The sequence below is a fragment of the Lynx canadensis genome, chromosome D2 (genome assembly GCF_007474595.2).
Source record: "Lynx canadensis isolate LIC74 chromosome D2, mLynCan4.pri.v2, whole genome shotgun sequence".
Lineage (NCBI taxonomy): Eukaryota > Metazoa > Chordata > Mammalia > Carnivora > Felidae > Lynx > Lynx canadensis.
In genome coordinates this window covers 43235608-43255057 of record NC_044313.2, presented here as the reverse complement: position 1 = coordinate 43255057, position 19450 = coordinate 43235608, and positions in this window count along the sequence as shown.

Genomic DNA, 19450 nt, shown 5'->3' with positions numbered 1-19450 from the left:
AAAGTTGTACTTTCTGGAAACTTAAATAACCAGAGCTTTACCTGCAAGGTGAGTTATCCCATGTGATATGCACCTATGGGATTTTACATTTCAGTGGTAATTAATGCATGGCAATAGAAAATGAAAAAATATTTTAATATGATAATTGAGGACTTACTAAACACCATCTACAACATGTATTCAATATTAAGGAAGCGAGTAATATCTTCTCATGTTATACCAGATTCACATCTGTTTCGACAGTCCACAAAAGAAACATCAGTTGTTTTACCAGGTTCCAATATGGAAACACAGCTCAACACAGTAGGATTGTGAAGGTTAAGAAATGAACTATGCTGTGTTAAATCTCTACACCCAGTGCCTAACAAGTGCCAGGTACATAATAAGTGCCAGTGTTTGCTGAATGAAGGAGTGAAGAAATTAATGGCATTCCAATGCATCAAGTGTTTAATTTTCAAATCCCAGGCGAACACCCACACAACCTGCCTCCTTTCCCTACTCAGTAATCACAGCACATAAACTTGTAAACCTGCATTGGCCTAACCATTTCTGACATGCCAGCGAGTGACTCTAACTTTGATTATATTTTAATTGCCAGTCCTTCTGCAGAGCCAGGAAGGCCTGAAACACTGTTAATCTACAGAGGATACACAATTTGCTTAGAAAAGAAGAACTAGGTGTTTGTAAAGGCAACTCTGTCCTTGCATCGGGCTTGTCTCGACTACAGATCTACCAAGAGCTATTACAGACCACCCAGTTTTCCCAAGGATCCCGACACCTCACCTCCCATTGAAGACCTCACTCAAAGGGGAAAAAAAAACTACTAATCACAGCACAAAGGTGCCATCACAGGGTCCCCCAGGGACTGCCTGGGATGTGCAGAAGTAACACGGGACAGGGAGGAGAGGAATGTGAGTGATTTCCAGACTTTCAGGGAGCCTCATGGAAATCACACATTCCTCTGCAAAAGGAGAAGTCCAAACTCTTCGTTCTCGGACAGAACTTGGAGGTCATTTTGACAAGTTGTCTCATACAGGTCAAAAATACATTCCATCGACACTGCCGAACTGGACGCTGCAGCAGGGAGCCCTGGCCCAGTGCTCGACATCCTTGGGCCCTGTGTCAATGTCAGACAGAATCATGCAAATTCATCACACATTCGTTCCCTGGATGTTTACCTGGAAACTGCCATATGCCAGGCCCTCCTCACAACAATGGGACATAATGATTTACAAATCCCTGCTTTCATGGATCCTGTAGCCTACTGGAAATTATTTCAGCACAGATAACACTTACTGAGTGCTTATCATGTACCAGATACTGTTCTTGGAGCTTTATTTGTATTAACTCATTTAATCCACAAGTAACCCAAAATGGTTGATTCTGTGATTATCTCCATTTTTCACATGAGGAAACTGAGGCACAAAAAAGCTAAGCAACTTGCCCAAGGCCACACAACAGTTAAGGGCAGAGCTGGGATTGGAAGCCTGACTTTTTGCCTCTGGAGTCCTCACTTATAATCAATACAGCAGTTTAATGGGGCAGAGGTCTGGATGTTCTGAGTTACCACATCCATATGTTCTCCAACAGTTACTGCAGAGCAAAATGAACATATAATGTGGGGATCAACAGGTGGTCAATAGGTAATGAGGTGGGGAAAATTATCCTGACAGGTTAGACTGGGATTTTTCTCAGGGAGAGAATTGTCTACTGAGGACAACATTTAACACTTGTTTAGGGCAACAGATAAGCTGCATAAGGCCTGCATGTTGACTGGCCCCACACTTCTGAGAAGCTTGTAAAATAGAGAAGAATTTGGACTTCCTGGGACAGTCTGGGAGACACAGGATAAGGAACAGACATGGAGGGAGGGAAAGAGAGAGCAAGATGAAGGCAAGAAGGCGAGGCTGACCTCCTCAGGATGCCCCACCCGTAAATCTTGAGGCAAGTCTACCAATCTCATGGCTGATTAGTGTGAGGATTGTTCTGTCTGTTGTTGGAACCAGAGGAGGGCTAAGGTTCCCAATGGAGAGGCACGGTGCCAGGCACAGGCTGTACTTGCTGAAACTGTGGCTCAGAGAGAAAAGAGGCCAGCAGATTATATGGTGATATGATGAGCTTTGGACTACCACTGGCCATGGACTTGGACACCTTGGTCTCAAGACACAAAGTGGCCCGTGACTGACTGTGTTCTTGGTTATAGCCAGCATGACCATGTCAGATGAGACAGTCAAGAATTTCTGTCTTCGTTCTCTTCTTAAAGTTTATTTCCCCAAAGAATTGTCTGATAAGATCATACATAATAGTTAAACCCTAGGGGCGCCTGGGTGGCTCAGTCAGTTGAGCGTCCGACTTCAGCTCAGGTCACAATCTCACAGTCCCTGAGTTCCAGCCTCGCATCGGGCTCTGTGCTGTCAGTTCAGAGCCTGGAGCCTGCTTCAGATTCTGTGCCTCCCTCTCTCTCTGCCCCTCCCCTGCTCATGCTCTGTCTCTCTCTCTCTCTGTCAAAAATAAATAAACATTATTTTTTTTTTTAAATAGTTAAACCCTAAACTCATCTTGATCTATCTGGATTGGTCTGCCCATGCCAACAAAGGAGGAAAGAGGGCCAATTATCCTGACAAGTGACACTGACAAAGAAGGAAATACCATTTGCTCATCCCTGGACAACTACCCCCATAAAACTCCCAATTATTGATCACTTGTATGCATTTAAACGTATGCAAAGAATCCCTGCAATAAGGCTGCAAATGCTTAGACCCATTTCACATAGAAGACATGGAGACTCAGCGAGGTCAAATCCTTGCTGAGGCCCCATGGGTAGCAGGCAGTCAAGTGGGGATACCATCCAGGTCCATCTGTTCGACAGCAAAGGCCACGTCCTGTCCCCACTCACACTTCTCTCTAGACGGGCCACTGGAACACTGGTGGCAGACTTCTCCACAGCTCAAGCAACAGAACAAAGGACTGCCTCAAAACTAATTAGCTGCTCATATTCAAAACCAATTAATCTTAGTTAAGCTCACTGAAATCTCACCCTCAGTGACTGAAACTACTAAACCTGAATTTGTCATCAAAGACAACTCCTCAGCAGGAAACCTACTTGTCTAAATAACTAGGCCTCCCGAGCCACCTGGGCCCTGGTGGGAGAAGGGAGAGTGGCAAGGGGCTGAACACTAATCCACGAGCATGGAGCAGAGCCAAGCCCCAAGTACATGGACCCGAGCCGCGCGCACATTATTAAAACATAGGCTGAAAATCACTTATTCTGCATTAGGTGATTAATAGTGCCAGTCCTTTCCTTGCACATGGCAGCAGCCCTGAGAAATGATGAGATTACTCCCAGCGAATGGAGATGTTAAGGGACTGGTTACTACCAGGGCAGAGTGTACGATTTCATGGTTAATTAGGACTTGTGGAGAGGAGCCCTGCTACATTACCCATCCTAAACAGAGTTCCTAACCCTGCCCCTCTCCTTGCCTTTACATTGTGATGAAGTAAACTTTAAGGGTTGGGAAAAGCCAAGCCGCTCTGGGCTAATTAGAACCCGGCAATGATTGCCGGAGATGATTTTCGTCGTCACCGTGGGCTGGCCAACTCCTGGTGGCCTCTGAGCCACACCCCGTGCCCTCCGTAGTAGTACAGCAGAAGCACTGGAGACGTGGTTTCCAGGGAGAAAAATGACTTTTAATCAAGCCTGGGAAATGGAATTACATGTGTAATTAGAGAGACACAGCCACAAAACCGCAAGCAAGGGAACGCGCTGTAATACTGCGCTTCCGTTCTCCGCGGCCAGCGAGAACTTAGGCATAAACTATGCTGATGAAAGCATTTGGATTTGCGTTCTCTGGCTGACCGGAACTTCCCAGGAGGAAAATAATGGCTGCTTTGTCCTCATTGGAAACACCCCATGTGGCGATGTGGTGGCTGGTGGCTGCATTCCCTTTGTCGGCTCCTGCTTTTTGCTCTCCTGGCCCCAGACCTTAACCTTATCACTCGGGCAGACAAATAAACACATGTATAGGTTTTCTTCACTTTGGAAAGCAAACTCTGAATGCCTAGTGAAGAAGATAAACTATTTTGGGGCCCCAGGATCAAAGGTCACCAGTTAAGGGCTCTAACTGCTATTCATTTCATTTCAAGTTCATTGGCATATGAAGCAGAGCGCCATATTTTTTTTTTAATAGAGACACTGACTTCTTTGACCTCTGAAGGATGGCTTGAGTGCCAGTCTTAGGCAAAAGTAGGGCAGACAGGCAGCCACTGCCTGAGATTGTGAGTCTATTAACACAATCCTTTCCTTGGAGGTTTGAAAAGCCTCACAGGGGCCTCCAAGAGAAAAAGCACTAAAACCCCAACAGCTGCAACTGAATATTCTAAGTCAGAGAGACTGGTAGGGTAGGCCAGAGTGGCTCCTCCAGGACCAGAGGCAGGAGCACACAAGACTTGGAAATAAAACCATTTCAAGGAACAGTGGGGCCAGGTCAGTGGCCTGGGCTCAAGACCCCGAGCACAGGGTCCGTGGTAGAACTTCCAACTTGCTGCCAGAAGGCCTCTCCCCTCCCAAGCCAGGAATCTGAGTGAGTGCTTGTGCGTAGAAACCCCATTTGGGAGAGGAGGAAGAAGATCTGTGAATGTGGCCTAAGGCCACATTGGCAGTTTATTCATGACACATCACGCTGAAGACTCACCTTGTTTGTAATGTCAAGAAATACTACTGCTGTGGCTATGGGACACTGCAGGACATGTGGAAAGTGTACCAGCTATAGAGCCCTACAGGCCTGGGGACTCATCTGTTATTCCTTCTCTGTTCTGAGACTCAGTCTCTTCCTCTATGAAACAGAAGCAGTGACTCACCTTTCTCACAGAATTAGTGCAAGAATTGAAAATAGAAAAAAAAAAGAAAAAGAGTCCTTCTGTATATGTCAAGCCTCTTGCCAGTCACCTTATATATGTCATCTCACTCTGGTCATTCCATGAGTGTGGCATGGAAGTTGATGTTCAGAGAAGTTAAGCAATTTGGTCCATTACTCAGAAAACAGCAGAGCTGAGATGGGAACTTGGTGTGTCGACAGCAGCTCTAGGGTGTATCACCACCACATGATGCTAAGTGAATGAGTGAATGCCAGGCCTGCAGCAGCTTCTCGTGTAGCATCATGACCTCGCTGTCCCCCACCCCCACCAACAGCTTAATCAGATGATCAGGACGGTGGTGGGGCGGTTCTCTCTTACATACTGCATTGATCCAAACCAAATTTTATCCTGTTACGTCTGACCCAACATGCTAGCAACATACATGTTTTTGACCCATAGGATTTCCTTCTTAAAGACATTATTCTGAGGGGGCTATTGTGTGGCCCAGAAAAGCCTGGCCTGATAGTGAGGTTGGGGGGACTAAGCCAGAAGGCAGGAAACAAGTCTGGTATTATAAATCAAGGACAGACATATGTAGTGCCTGGGTTAGGCAGAGGCTGCTTCTCACCACCACTGAGAGAATTCAACCATTAGGTAGCAACAGGGACCCCACCAGAATCAGGGTGATCCCAGATGTCATGCATTTTCCAACATACCAGACCTGTTGGTGGGTCTGGCTGCATTGCTTGGCTTTGACTACCACTGCGACCAGGTTCCACCCTAGGAGTCTTACTTGTCCAAGTCCTTAAGAAATTCAAACTCTTCTTAAAACACATTCAGGTCCTGCCTGCAGCTCCACCCTTCCCCTTCTTCTTGTTGCCACTCAAGTCTGTCACACTGTTGTCAGGTATTCTTTAACAGAATGTCCACATCACTCCTTCCATTACATAGAACGTCCAACTTGGTCCTTACATTACAAAGAGTGTCCACATTGTCCCTCATGTTACACAGAATGTCCACATCCCCCCATTACACAGAACGTCCATGTTGGCCCTTACATGGCTGGTTTTAAAAGGTGAGAAGTTCTCTCACCTTTCCCAGAGAGTCATGCTTGCATATTAAGCACTTGCCAGGGCTCAACCTCAAATGGTCTGCTTATACAATCCTGTCAAAACCTGGCAGGCAGTTGGGAAATGACAGGATCTATGCACACAAAAATCTGGATACAGCCCCACAAGACTCAGCCAGGTGTGATTTCACAGGGCACATCCAGGAATCTCTGGAGAATTAAATCAATAAATGCATGAGGGTGACCATGTGACAGGTTTATAGTGACACTTTATAAGAAATATCTGTTTCCAATTATTCAGTTTTTTAAAATGAAGCACAGAATATCTCAACTGGCAAAATTGATTTGGACCATGCAATGCTTGAAAGTTTGTCATTAAGTGATTTTATACATTTTGAACATTTATTTATTTAAAAATGGGTGGGAACTTTTTTTTATTTTTAATGGGTAAATGGCTGACCCTGTAGAAGAATTCTGAAAACAAATGAAAAAATGCTGAGCTACTTCTGGTAAGCAAAAAAGGAGATAATTTAGTAATATATCAGGAAATGAAACCAACCCAAAAAGGTCAGTAATTCTTATCTTTACAAAACATGACTAATTATAAACATTTAGGAATAAAAAAAGAAGATTCACAAACAAGGGTAGAAAATGAAATACTGGGGCACCTGGGTGGCTCAGTTGGTTAAAAAATCCCAAATCTCAATTTCAGCTCAGGTCAGGACCTCATCAGTTTGTGAGATCAAGCCTCTTGCCAGGTACTTACAGTACGGAGCATGCTTGGGATCCTCTCTCTCTCTCTCTCTCTCTCTCTCTCTCTCTCCCTCCCTCCCTCCCACCCACCCATGCTCTCTCATGGGCACTCTCTCTCTCTCGCTCCCTCTGTCTCTCATTCTCTCTCAAAATAAATAAATGAACTTTAAAAAAAAAAAAAAAAAAGAAAATACCTAGGAATACACCGAACTAGAAATGTGTAAATCTAAATGAAGAAAATGTTTAAACAGTACCAAAGGATGCAAAAGAAGGCTTGAAGAACATGGAAACACATGTCATTTTTTGAGAGCAGGACTCAAAGATTTGGATTGTCCCTAAGTTAGTTTACATATTGAAAGCAATTTCAATTTGATGGCCATGGGCTCTTTTTCTGGCACTAGACAAGCTGATTTTGAAGCTCAAAAGAAAAAACAAATGAGAAAAAAACTTTGAAAAAAAACTAATAATAATAATATAATAGTAATAATAATAGGAGGGGGTTCAGGGAGACATAATCCTACCAGGTATGAAAATATACACATTAGAAAACATCACTAAATAAAATAGTGAGGCACAGACATGCAAAAGATCACAGGAAAGAGTGGTCAAACAGAAAAGGATTTCCAGAAATAGACACAATATATGCAGGATTTGAGTATATCATAAAGGTGCTATGGCAAATCAATGAGAAAAGATAAAATTTTCAGTAAATGGTATCAAGAGTCTACATTTTCTAAATGGATCTCAGATTTAAGAGTTTTAAATGCAAGCACAGAAGTACTTGTAAGAAAAATAGAGAAAATCCTTTATCACTTTGTATTGGGGTATATTTTCCTATGAACTAAAATTCAGAAGCCGTAAACGAAACGATTGAAAATTTGACTATATGAATAAGAAAACTTTGTCATGAAAAAAAAGCAAAGTGAAAACAACAGCAGACTTGGGTAGAATACTTCCAACTCATGCCAAAGATCAGGGGAGAAAATCCCTCATATAAAGAGCTTCCCAAAACCAATAGAAAAATAAGCAAAGTATATGATTCACAGAAAATGAAATACAAATAACTCCTGAGCATGTGAGAAGATGCTTAATCTCACTCAAAATAGAAATGCAAATTAAAACTCTGCTCTCATACTATTTTTAATCCACCAACCTGGCAAAAATCCAAAAGTTTGAGAACGCATTCTGTTGACAAAACTATGGGGAAAAGAGGCACGCTTATTCATTGCTGGTGAGAGTGTAAATTGGCATAACCCTTCTGGAAGGGAATTTTGCAATATCTATCAAAATTACAAATGCAAAAATCCTTTTACTCTGCAATTCCATTTTTAGGATTTTATCCGATACTTGCAAAAATACAAACTGACCTGATTACAAGATTATTCTTTGCAGCACTGCTTTTCACAGCAAAAGACTGGATAGAACCTAGATGTTAGCATTAGGAAACTGGTTAAAAAGGCTACGGCACATCCATACAATAAAGTACGGTGCAGCCGGGAAAGAGTAGGAAAGTCCTTTATATACTAATATGGAAATATGTTTAAGGTGGGTTACTGAGTACAAAAGTGAAGTGTGGAACACGTATAGACAGCATTCCCCCGTTTGCACAGGATGTTGGGTGGGGGTATGAATTTATATTCACGTCTGCTTCTAATTCATCGTGAAATTCTGGAAGGACCCCTTCCCAAAATTAATAATGTGTTTATCTGAGGGACTGGGAAGGGGTAGAGCAAAATGGAGCTTAGGAGAATTCTGACTCTACAAAACTGACTTTTACAAAAACTGTTAATATTTGAACCACGGGAATGCATTATCTATTCAAAAAGTAAATAAACATGTTAAAGTTATGTTTTCAAATGAAAAATAAATGCTAATGGAACAGATCACAGAGTCCCCAAAAATAAAGTGACACTCCAGAACTGCAGAGACAGAGAACAGGCAAGAGGGGAGGTTAGAAAAGAGAAAAGAGCACACTCTGCAGGACAAAAAAAGTCAGAAGTGCCAAATGCAAATATTCGGCACCATTTAGGAATAGATTGAAAAGACTGAATAGACGAAAAGATTGAAATACACACCCCGGGTGTTTCTGAACTAGTCATACACTTTGTATAAGACTCACATGTGTGTCTGCATCTGTATATATTTCATAATTCAGAGCATTTTAATGAGCAATGAATGCCCTCTGCCCCCAGCAACTGTACATCTCTAAATCTTTTTTTAAGGAAATCATTAGGAAGGTGCTCAAAGACTTAGGTACAAAGCTGTATCTCACACTCAGATGCTCAACAATAAATGACTCGTTAAATAAATCATGCCCTCCTGCACAATGGAATGCCAAGCAGGCACCGAATTTATGCCAGAGAATATTTAGCGATTGTGAAAGATGTTTACTCTCTGCTGGCAAAGATATACACTAAAATATTCGCCGCAGTTATCTCTGTGAGTCGTATTACGGATGACTTTTATTCTTTCTGCATATTAATATTTTCTAACTTTTCCACAATGAGTATGTATTACTTGTGTAATAAAAAAACAATAAAAGTTATTTAAAAGAGGGGAAAAAAAGGAAAAGCCCAGCTTAGTTGATCGATATCCAAGAGAGTGGCTCTAATGGCCACCCCTTGTCTAGATTCTCTGCTTCAGTATTTTTAAAATTGTGCTATGGTGAAATCCAAAAGCTTTCCGCAGGGGCTGCAGAGGGCAAGAGGGAAGGAGGCAGGAAGCTCTGCTCCACACCCAGGCCCTCTCACCCCTGTGCACACAGACACACCCACAGTAACACATACACTCAGTCAGAGCAGCTCCACTTTCTCAAGTCTTATAAAGAGGTGTTCTGCCTAAGATTTAACTTTAATAAAAGAGACTGCAGATGAAAAAACACACATACTATCCCAGGAAGCTTTGTCCGGATGCCATGTCTGAGCACCAAGAAAACACTTAACTCTCATTACCCCTGAAAAAGGCTTCTCGGAACTGAAGTAATGAGTCTGAAGGGCTTTTATCCTGGGCGGATGAAAGCACGAGCAAAGGCCCGGAGGTGGGATTCAACAGGACTCACTGGGAGAAGAGGGTGGGCTTGTCTGGCTACAACAGAGCAGAATGGGGGGCAGGCAAAAGCACAGTGGGCATCTGAGAAGCAGAGAAGTACTGAAGCAGAGGCCTAGTCCCTCCTCTCAGCAGGTGCCGGAGCACAACGTGGGTCAGTCTTGGAGAATATGCTAGCCACATCTCCCATATGAGATGCCTTGGTGCTGGAAAGTCAGACTCGGGCTGACCTTCCCGAACTCTAAAAGAAGGTCAAAGTCAGCATCCTGCTGACTCCCCTTCTAGGGGAGGGCCCCACGTTTATCCACAGCTTCTGTCCTCCTGAGTGTAAAGGAGGCATTAGTGCGTCCTGCCAATCTGAGGTCAGATGTGCTTCTCACTTTGGTCACTGGCTGGATAAAGTGACTGATCCTGTATTAATTCTGAAACGTCATCCAGCTAATAATAATATAATAGCAGCTATCACCTAACATGTTTTCACTACTGGTCAGGCACTGCGATATCATCAACAATTTTATTTAAGCCTAATAGCAAGGGTAAGAGGTATCGTAAAGACTCACTGTGAAAATGATCCCACTTCTCTACTACTTCCTGTATCTGTACTCTTTGTCATGTGACTTTGCAGCTCCTCCCATTACAAGGTGGGGTCTATATTTCATCTCTTGACTCTGGACAGATATTGTGACTTTCATGGCCACAGACATGATGAAGTGCCAATTTTTTTTTTTAACGTTATGTATTTAGAGAGAGACAGAGACAGAGTGTGTGTGTGTGTGTGTGTGTGTATGTGTGTGTGTGTGTGTGAAGCGGGGTGGGCAGAGACAGAGAGAGATGGAAGAGAGAATCCCAAGGAGGCTCCCTGCTGACGGCACAGAGCCTGATGTGGGGCTTGATTCCATGAACTGTGAGATCATGACCTGAGCAGAAACCAAGAGTCTGACACCCTGATGAAGTGCCAATTCTTTTTTTTTTTCCAGGTTTATTTTTGAGAGAGAAAGCACAAGTTGGGGAGGGGCAGAGAGAGAGGGGGACAGAAAATCCCAAGCAGACTCCATGCCGACGGTAGCAAGCCCGACATGGGGCTCAAACCCACAGACCATGAGATCACGGCCTGAGCCAAAACCAAGAGTCTGATGCTTAACTGACTGAGCCACCCAGGCGCCCCTGAAGTGCCAATTCTAAGCCCAGGCCTCAAGAGCCATTGTAACCTTCCATTCACCTCTATTTCCTTCCCTTGGGATCCTGACATCCCATGAGAACAAGCCTGGGCTAGCTTGCTGGATGATGACAGACCATGTAGAAAGGAACTGACCCAGCCGAGGCCACCCTAACTCAGTCAGCTGACCACAGACATGGGTGAACCCATCCAAGACCAGCCAGGCTGGGCCCAGATCAGCAGACCTACTCAGTGGACCTATAGATTCATGAGGAATAATATATATAATTGGTCTGTTCAGGGACAGTTTGTTTAACTGTATTATTGTGATAGTAGATACCTGGATACAGGTGAGTACCATCAGTGCTGCCAAACTCGAGAAAAGAGAAATTTTCCTGCTATGGAATGAATGTCAGTGACCACCCCCCCAAATTCATATATATGAAGCCCTAATTCTCAGTGTGTTGGTATTTGCAGATGGGGCCTTTGGGAGTTAGCATTAAGTGAGGTCCTGAATGTGGGGCCCGTCTGATGGGATTATTGCCGTTATAAGAAGAAACAACAAGAATTAGTGCTCGCTCGCTCTCTCAGTCTCTCCCCACCTCTAACTCCCTCCATCTATCATGAGAACAGACAGCAAGAAGGCAGCCATCTGCAAGGCAAGAAGAGGGCCCTCGCCAGGACCCAACCACGTTGCACCCTGGTCTTGGACTTCAGCCTCCAGAACTGTGAGAAATAAATTTCGATGTCTAAGCCCCCCCAACCCAGCCTGTGGGATTTTGTTACTGGAGCCTAGGCAGATCTCACAGCTAGTAGGTGACAGAGTGAGGATCCAAAGCCTGCACTCCTAATGAAGAGTCCAAGGCTTCCTGCCCAGCCCTGGGGCAGTGAACAGAGCAGGAAGACTCCACTTCCAGGAAATTTTTCTGCCACACCCTTGGGGCAACTCTCTGCCTTGAGCTATCCTGGAATCCCAAATGTCTTAGGCACATGGAATTTCAATGCTGCAAACAGACTTGGAGGGCATTAACTCCAACTGCCTGGCTACGTAGATGATGCCGAAGACCAGGTGATTCAAATGAATGGTTCAAGGTCAGACTGTATATAAAAGCAAAGAAAAGGTTAAAGTAAAGGTCTCTGAGCCCCCAGGGAAGTGCTCACTTGTCCACACTGGGCTCATCTGTGTCTCTAGGAGTAATTTAAATAAGAAGGATCATTCTTCAAGAATTCTCATCTTGCTCCCAGCCCCAGCACCGCAAGGGTTCCAGTCTTGAGCTCCAGCAGCCAGAACTCCTATGAGCTACTTATAAATTCCAACCGAATCTAGTCCCTTCCCCAAACGCTTCTCCACAAATCAGCCTGCTGAACCATGCAGTCAACATAGCATGGGCAGATGGTAGGGCCTGGCTCCCTATTGGACATCCAGGGGAATGAAACTGCTTTGGCCTACCAGCGTCATAAAGGCAGCAGCACCCTGTGCCCACATAAAAGACAGAGCCCCTCGGTTACTTCTCCAAGGCCATGCAGAAGATCTGGTAGCAGAGACTGCAGCTTATGTAGGCAGTTTGGCTGTTACCATGCATATGGTAGCCTGGCAGCTACTTCCAAGAGCTTGCAAACCACATAGCAATCAGGAGCCCTTAGGGCCTGGGGCCCATCTGCTGTGCAAAGATAGAGCTTCATTTCAGATGCCACGAAGCATCAGAGGACATTGTATGCTTCCCTCTGAGCTGGAGCACTGCCCCAGCCTTTAGGCTGTGGTGGAACTCTTAGAGAAGATGAAGTTCACTCAGCATACAGGCAAAGTGCTGGGGCTCTGGGGCTCTGGGGACATTCTGATGAATGAGGTATGACTCTGGCCCTCAAAAGCCCCCAGTCAAGTAGTGAGAGTCCTACAGAGGTTTATACAATTGTGGGCATGCACACACAGCAACTAATTCTGGTCTGGAGAGAGCGAGGACAGGAAGGGCATTTCAGAAGGTTTGGGGGGGACACCTGTCTGGCTCAGTTAGTAAAGCATGTGACTCTTGATCTCAGGGTGGTGACTTCAAGCCCCATGTTGGGCATGGAGCCTACTTAATTTGAAAAAAAAAAAAAAAAAGAGGACATGACCTTTGGGCTGGGAGTCCAAGAAGATCTTTCCCACCATCACGTCTCTGGAGATTGCGCAGGAGCTATCTAAGATTGAGGTCAGGCGTGATGTACATGAGAACTCTGTCTCCGGTGTTCCCCAAATGCTGGCCTCCTATATGTGCCAGGCTCTCCAGCACCTGGGCTCACCTCTTCCTTTCATGACCCACAAAATGGCTTGGATTCCCACTCTACTTACTGCCACTACGTTGCTTAAAACCACACCATGGCTTTCCTTTTTATCTGAAATGAGGTTACAGTCTTCAGTATGGTCCCAAGGGCCTGCAGGTGTGGCCTTTGCCCACTCCACTATGTCCAGTCTCACCCTGCTTCTCGGGTTTCCCGGCACGGTGGTGTTCCCTCAGTTCCTCAAGCCGAATCCTCACCTGCAGGATTTGACACATGTGTCCCTTGCCCTTCAGCCTCGGCACAAGGGTCACTTCAACAGGGGAGTCTCCCCTGACCCTCCAGTTTGGGTCAGCTTTCTCAGATTTAATCCCTCATAGAACCATGTCCCTTTCTTTCACTGTATTTTAATACATCGTGAAGTTATATCCCTCTCATAGTTTTTTAGTTAATGTCTGTCTTTCCCATTAGTCAGTAAACCTCATGAAAGTAGGAATCACATCTGCTTTTGCTTACGTTTGTAGGCTCAGTATCTAACACAGTGCCAGGGACATGGTATACACTCAACAAATACCTGATGAATTAATGGGTGAATGGATGAGCACTGCAAGAATTCTACCTGGGAGTTCTGCTCCAGGGAATGGAGAATCCATTGTGTCTTAGGTTGGGCGTCTCCAAAAGCAGAGCCTATGACAAAACCTTGAGTATAAGTCAACTTATTTGGGCAGTGAAACCAAGAAGTGCTAGGGGAATGGGAGGGAAGGGAAGGGAAGGGAAGGGAAGGGAAGGGAAGGGAAGGGAAGGGATCCAGGGTGCATAAATGGGACTCCTGGACTAGAGGGCTGGGGCAAAAGGGATGAAGAGAGAGAGAGGCTGGTGGAGCCGCTGCGTGTATGACAGGTCAGGTGGGAGAAAGGAAGAAATCTGCCCATTTCTGCTTGGTTTTCTACTTGATTTCTGGTGACTCCAGCCCCAAGACCCAGGCTTACTGACACAAAGGTTATCAGGTCCAACCTCTCTGTTTCTACTACTGGTTCCCCATGAGCACATAATTTCAGGTGGTCCAGAACAGGAATCTTTTTAGAGAACTCTCAATTCCCGGCTCCATGGAAGACCAAAATTGGCTGATTGCACTGAAAGATCCAACTCATTCCCTCCAGAGGAAGAAGTGGTACTTTATAAGGAGACCATGACCCACACAGGTGAGACTCCAGGTGTCCATGTGCCTTTATTTCCTGAACCTATCATATTTATGCAAAATGACAGAAACCAACATCTGCCAGAGGGCGTTCAGGACCCAGGAAGCAGGTCAAGATTTTACGAATAGCATTCCTCCTCCATTAAACTTCTTAATCCACAAGCACCATGTGCTCAGCCAAATGTCCAGCAAATGTCTGGGATGCCTACTCTGTGTCTGGCACTACATGGAGCACTGGTAGCACAGCTGTGAAGGTAGAACAAATCCCTGTCCTTGAAGAGGTTCTAACCCAGGGGAGAGGACATGTAACCACCAAAATGCATGTCGAAGGAAAGTATTCAGACCTACAAGAGCATAGCATGGGGCAGAGCACTTGGGGGGGGAAGGAAGGAGCCTCATCTAGAGGCCAGGGAGGCCTCCCTGAGGATGGATCATCACCAGATCGACATAAGTGTTAATGGGAAGATGAAGGAGAGGGGAAAGCATGCACAGCAGAGGAAATGGTATGTACGAAGCCCTTTGATGGGAGAATCATGACAAAGTGGACAATGAAGACAGGTGTGATCTGAGACAAGGCAGACAGGGGAAGCAGGTGTGGCCAGTTCAGGTCTTGAGTCCCACTGTGCAGGAGGATATCAAAGAACCCCGCTTCTAGGGGGCCTGCCAACCTCAGATGTGAGAGAAGGTAGGCAAAGGTGAGGCAGGACAGATGCAATGGGACCCGGGCAAGTGGGTAAAGAATTGGCCTTTCCGGAGCACCTCCTATGTGGCAGGCACTGTGCCACATGCAAGAATTTATGAAATTCTTAGATTCATTCATTCATCCAATTCAACCCAGAGCTACTGAGCCACTGCTTTACTCAATGGCCAAGTAGAAGGCAAGGGTAATTTTTTTCCAAAATCATCATTCAGAAAAAGAGTGAGAGAACTTATATTCAAATTCCTGACAAACTCTCTCCTATTAAAGGCCAGTTCTCTCATTTAGTTTATTTTCCACAACAAAGTACTGTTTGGGGAAAAGACATTAACCTGAAATGACCTCAATCAATGCTAGTGTTGGATGCCTATAAGAGGTTGTCTGATAGAATCGTTACAGAAAGAGGCAAAGATATTTAACCCTACTTAATAATTTTTCCTGAGTATGACCTTAGAATTGTAAACTGGGGATATTGTTCTAAACAAGCCTTAGTACAAATCACTTTCAAAAGCAAGTTTTATTGTGGAGATCATGATCATGAACATACCTACAGAATAATGTGGAAGGAAGTGGTTAAAAAGGAAACACTCTCCTAATGTTGTGCAGGTAAGTGCAGGTGGCTTGGGATAAAATCTCCAGTGACAGAATTTTACACAGATCCACAGGGTGCCAGATCTCAAACAACTATGACAGAAGTGGAGATTTCTGTGGCCTGGAGAACTGGGTTAGTCGCTCCATACAGTGGCTCTGGCAATGACAGCACTGTTGCCCAAGAGGACTGGGAAAGCTTTGAATAAAATTACTCCATGAAATGCAAGAGGAAGAAAGCAGTATTTCTTAGTGCACTATTTTATATAACATGTGAGTTTAAATATGTATGGGTAGCTAAATTAATAAATCTAATGCTACAGATAGACATGTGACTCTTTGATCTACCTCCCTAAGAGTTTACATGTTCAACTTCAAGCTGACCCTTTCCCCTAACTACGGGATCTCCCCACTGCGAAAATGCAAAAAGCACTTTCTATTAGGAAAGGAGCTGCTCTCTATTCCAGCATTTATGGGAACTGGCGACAGGGGACGGAATGGAAGCTCATCCAGTTCTACACACCAGATGGAAATGGCCCTGCCAGCCAGAGCACCCTATATGCGCACCCAAATTTTGCAGGGAGCAAACCCCCATTTACTGATGAGGAACTGGGTCCAGAGAGGCCCTGGAAGCTGACCTGCTCAAGGGCACAGGCACAGAGGGCAAAGCAGGACTTTAGCCCAATCTGCTCCACTCTGAAATCTTTCACCTAGCTGCTTCCCCGCAGCAGGACCTGGCCTTGGTGACCCACCTTCCTATTTCGGCACATGAAGAGTGCTCCAGAGCTCGAGACTAAACCCCTAGCTGTTTTCTCTGTCTCTCCTGAGAATATGACACCCAATCCAAGCTCAAGAAACATAGCCTCCAGGCCACAGGCAACTGCCCCATGTGTGGCAAGCCCCTCGGGTTCCTTGGATCCTCTTGGGCTAACTTTTGAACCTGTCCTCCATCCACTGGTGGCTCTCCCCTTTACAGAGGTCACTGTCCTGTGTATAGCTGATCCTAACTGAGTCAGAAGATGAGTGAACTGAGCTCTCACCTCTCAGCCACCAGCAGATCAATGGGCCTTTCCCAAGCCCTTCCCAAAGTCCCCAAGGGAAGGAGTAGAGCAGCCGTGCCCTCGGCAGGCCCCCCCCCCCACCCCCTGTTGCCTGCACCTTCCTTCTAGTGGCCTCATGCTCCTTGGTACCAGGCCATCCACCTTCAGGAGATGGAGGAAGGAGGGAGGCACCAGGATGGCCCAGTACTGATAAACTACAACCGTGGACCTGTTGTTATAATAAAGTTATATTAGAACACATGCATACCCTTCCTTTATGAATTTTCTGTGGCTACTTTCAGGCTACAAGGTAGAGTTGAAGAGATACAACAGAGACCTTAGGGCATTCCAACCAGTGATATTTAGGTTCTTTAAGAAAGAGTTTGCTAGCTCTGGTTTAGAAGAATAGATAGCAAATGTTAATATCAAAATGTTAATGATGTGTATCGCAAGATAGAGGAAAGATAGGTAATTTTGGTTTTCTTGGGCTTTTTCCTTTATGGTTAGTTATATATTTTTATTTATATATATTTATATACATATACATATTTCTATTTTTCTACTACAATAATGTGTAATCTTCTAAAAAGCACATAACTTAAAAAAATAATTTCTTGGCATATTTACATTAAAAATAACTTCACTAATGCTCACAGTGATTTTCCTCCATTTTACAGTCGAGGAACCAGATTTGAGAAATGTCTAGCAATTTGCCCAAAGTTACACAGCAAGCGGTACACGTGAGACCCCAATCTGGGTCTGTCTGACCCAAAGACCTTCACAGGACCACAATGGAAGAAAGGCCCCAGGATCCCCTCCTGAGAAGACAGGGACAAAGTGCATCTGTCTGAGAAGCATCACCACCATAAGCCCAGAGCCCCTCCTCCCAGAAACTGGCCTTGATAGGAAGCATCTCGCTAAGCCTCTCTCGAGGCTTCAGAACACTGCATGTGGCTCACTGAGTGCACAGTGCCTACCTCAGCCTGGCAGGACCACCATAGTGGATACCAAACTGCTCCCTCTATCCCAAGCACGGAAGCCCTGAGGTCAGCAGGAAAAGCTGGCCATGCTGAGGTCAGAGACCACATCTAAACCTCCCCAGAGCTCCAGGGCTCTTCCCTGCCCACCTCCCACCTTCTCCTCCAGCTCCACCTCCCCACCACCCCTCCCCAGGCATCCACTCACTGCTCCAGCCAATTAGAAGGCTCTGTACTTCCCCACTCGCGGTGTTTGCTCACAAGGTTCCCTTTGCAGGACAAGTGCTTTCCCTCCCCGGCCACTTGGCAAATTCCCACTCTTTCTTCCAAAGACAGGTCACAAACTAAAAATGCATGGCGGCTACAGATGTGCTTTCTCAGACTCACATGGCATTGTAAAAATCAGGGCATTTTATGTAAAAAAAAAAAAAAAAAAAAAAAATTGAGATTCCCAGTCTTCCCAGACCAAATGAAAGATCTAGTAACACTCATCCTACATTCCCACATGGCAACCATAGGTTGTGGCTGAGTAGCAGCTGTTCTTTTGATACGGTGCGTGCTTCTCAGTCGGCCATGGACCCCACCCATGCCCACATCTATTTACGACTACAATCCCTGCATTAAGTGCTCTGGCACAATGACTCTCTGTGCCCAGCAGTAGTAGCACCACCTGGAAACTTACTAGAAATGCAAATTCTTGACCTACGGAATCAGAAACTCCAGGGGCAGGGTCCAGCAATCCATGTTGTACCAAGTGACCCAGGGGACTCTGATGACCACCCCAATCTGAGAATCCCTGCTCTGGCACTGTAGGGTCTCACCCAAGCAAGAGGCCAGCTGTGTCTCCCACCAGCCTTCTCCACCCCTGACTTCCAATCTTCCATCCTCAGTCACAGCACAGCTTGGTCCTGTGTCAGCTAATGACCACATGCATTGCACCTCTGTCACATACACTCACCTGCCCTGTGGCCACCGGCCATTTACCTGTCCATCTTCCTACCCTGTGAAATCCTTTTGGGTGAAGGCTATCCTGATCCCTCCCTCCCCAGCACCGAGCACAGAGCCAGTCCCCCAGTGGGAGCTGAGGGTCTTCTCCAGAACACAATCAACTCATTTGGTGATATTTATGTTCCCTTAATTACTGAAGCAAGAGTGACCGTGAGGCAGCCTCAGCCCTCCTCTGACATGACAAGGATATCGAGAACCAAATGCTTGCAGCTCCAGGAGAAGTGATATTTCAGCAGAAGATGAAGTAATTCCTATTCACAGCATCTGTTAATCACTCAAGATCCTTCTAGATTCGAGGGGCTATAGAATGAAAGGTGTTATTAATGAAACCATACAGACTAGGAGGCAGTTCTGAATAGCAGCCCTCCTTCCTAACAATGCCTTCCCCAGCAAGTTAATCCCCTTCCATTATTTCAAATTCTTCAAGTGCTAGAGAAGTCATGTAGGTTGTTTTCCGAATAGTCACTTAGCTGACAAGCATTTTCTAATTGACAGAACACTCTGAAAAGACAGATTGAAGAGGGGGGAGAGAGGTATTAAGATGGTGCAATTTCCCACACACAGCAGGAGGCTAAGTTGACTGAAATGTAAGATTTGGAAGAAAAGTTATTCATCATACCCCTCAATCCCACAGCCCCTTCCAGGAGAGAATTCAGAGATATTCTTCCATGGGTGGCTCTGATCCAAAGACCAAGGATGTGCCCAGAGGGACCACATGCCACCCACAAGCTCAAACCCAAGCTGAGAATTGAAATCCAAGAGCAATAATAAAAACTGTTACTAATAGGGGCGCCTGGGTGGCGCAGTCG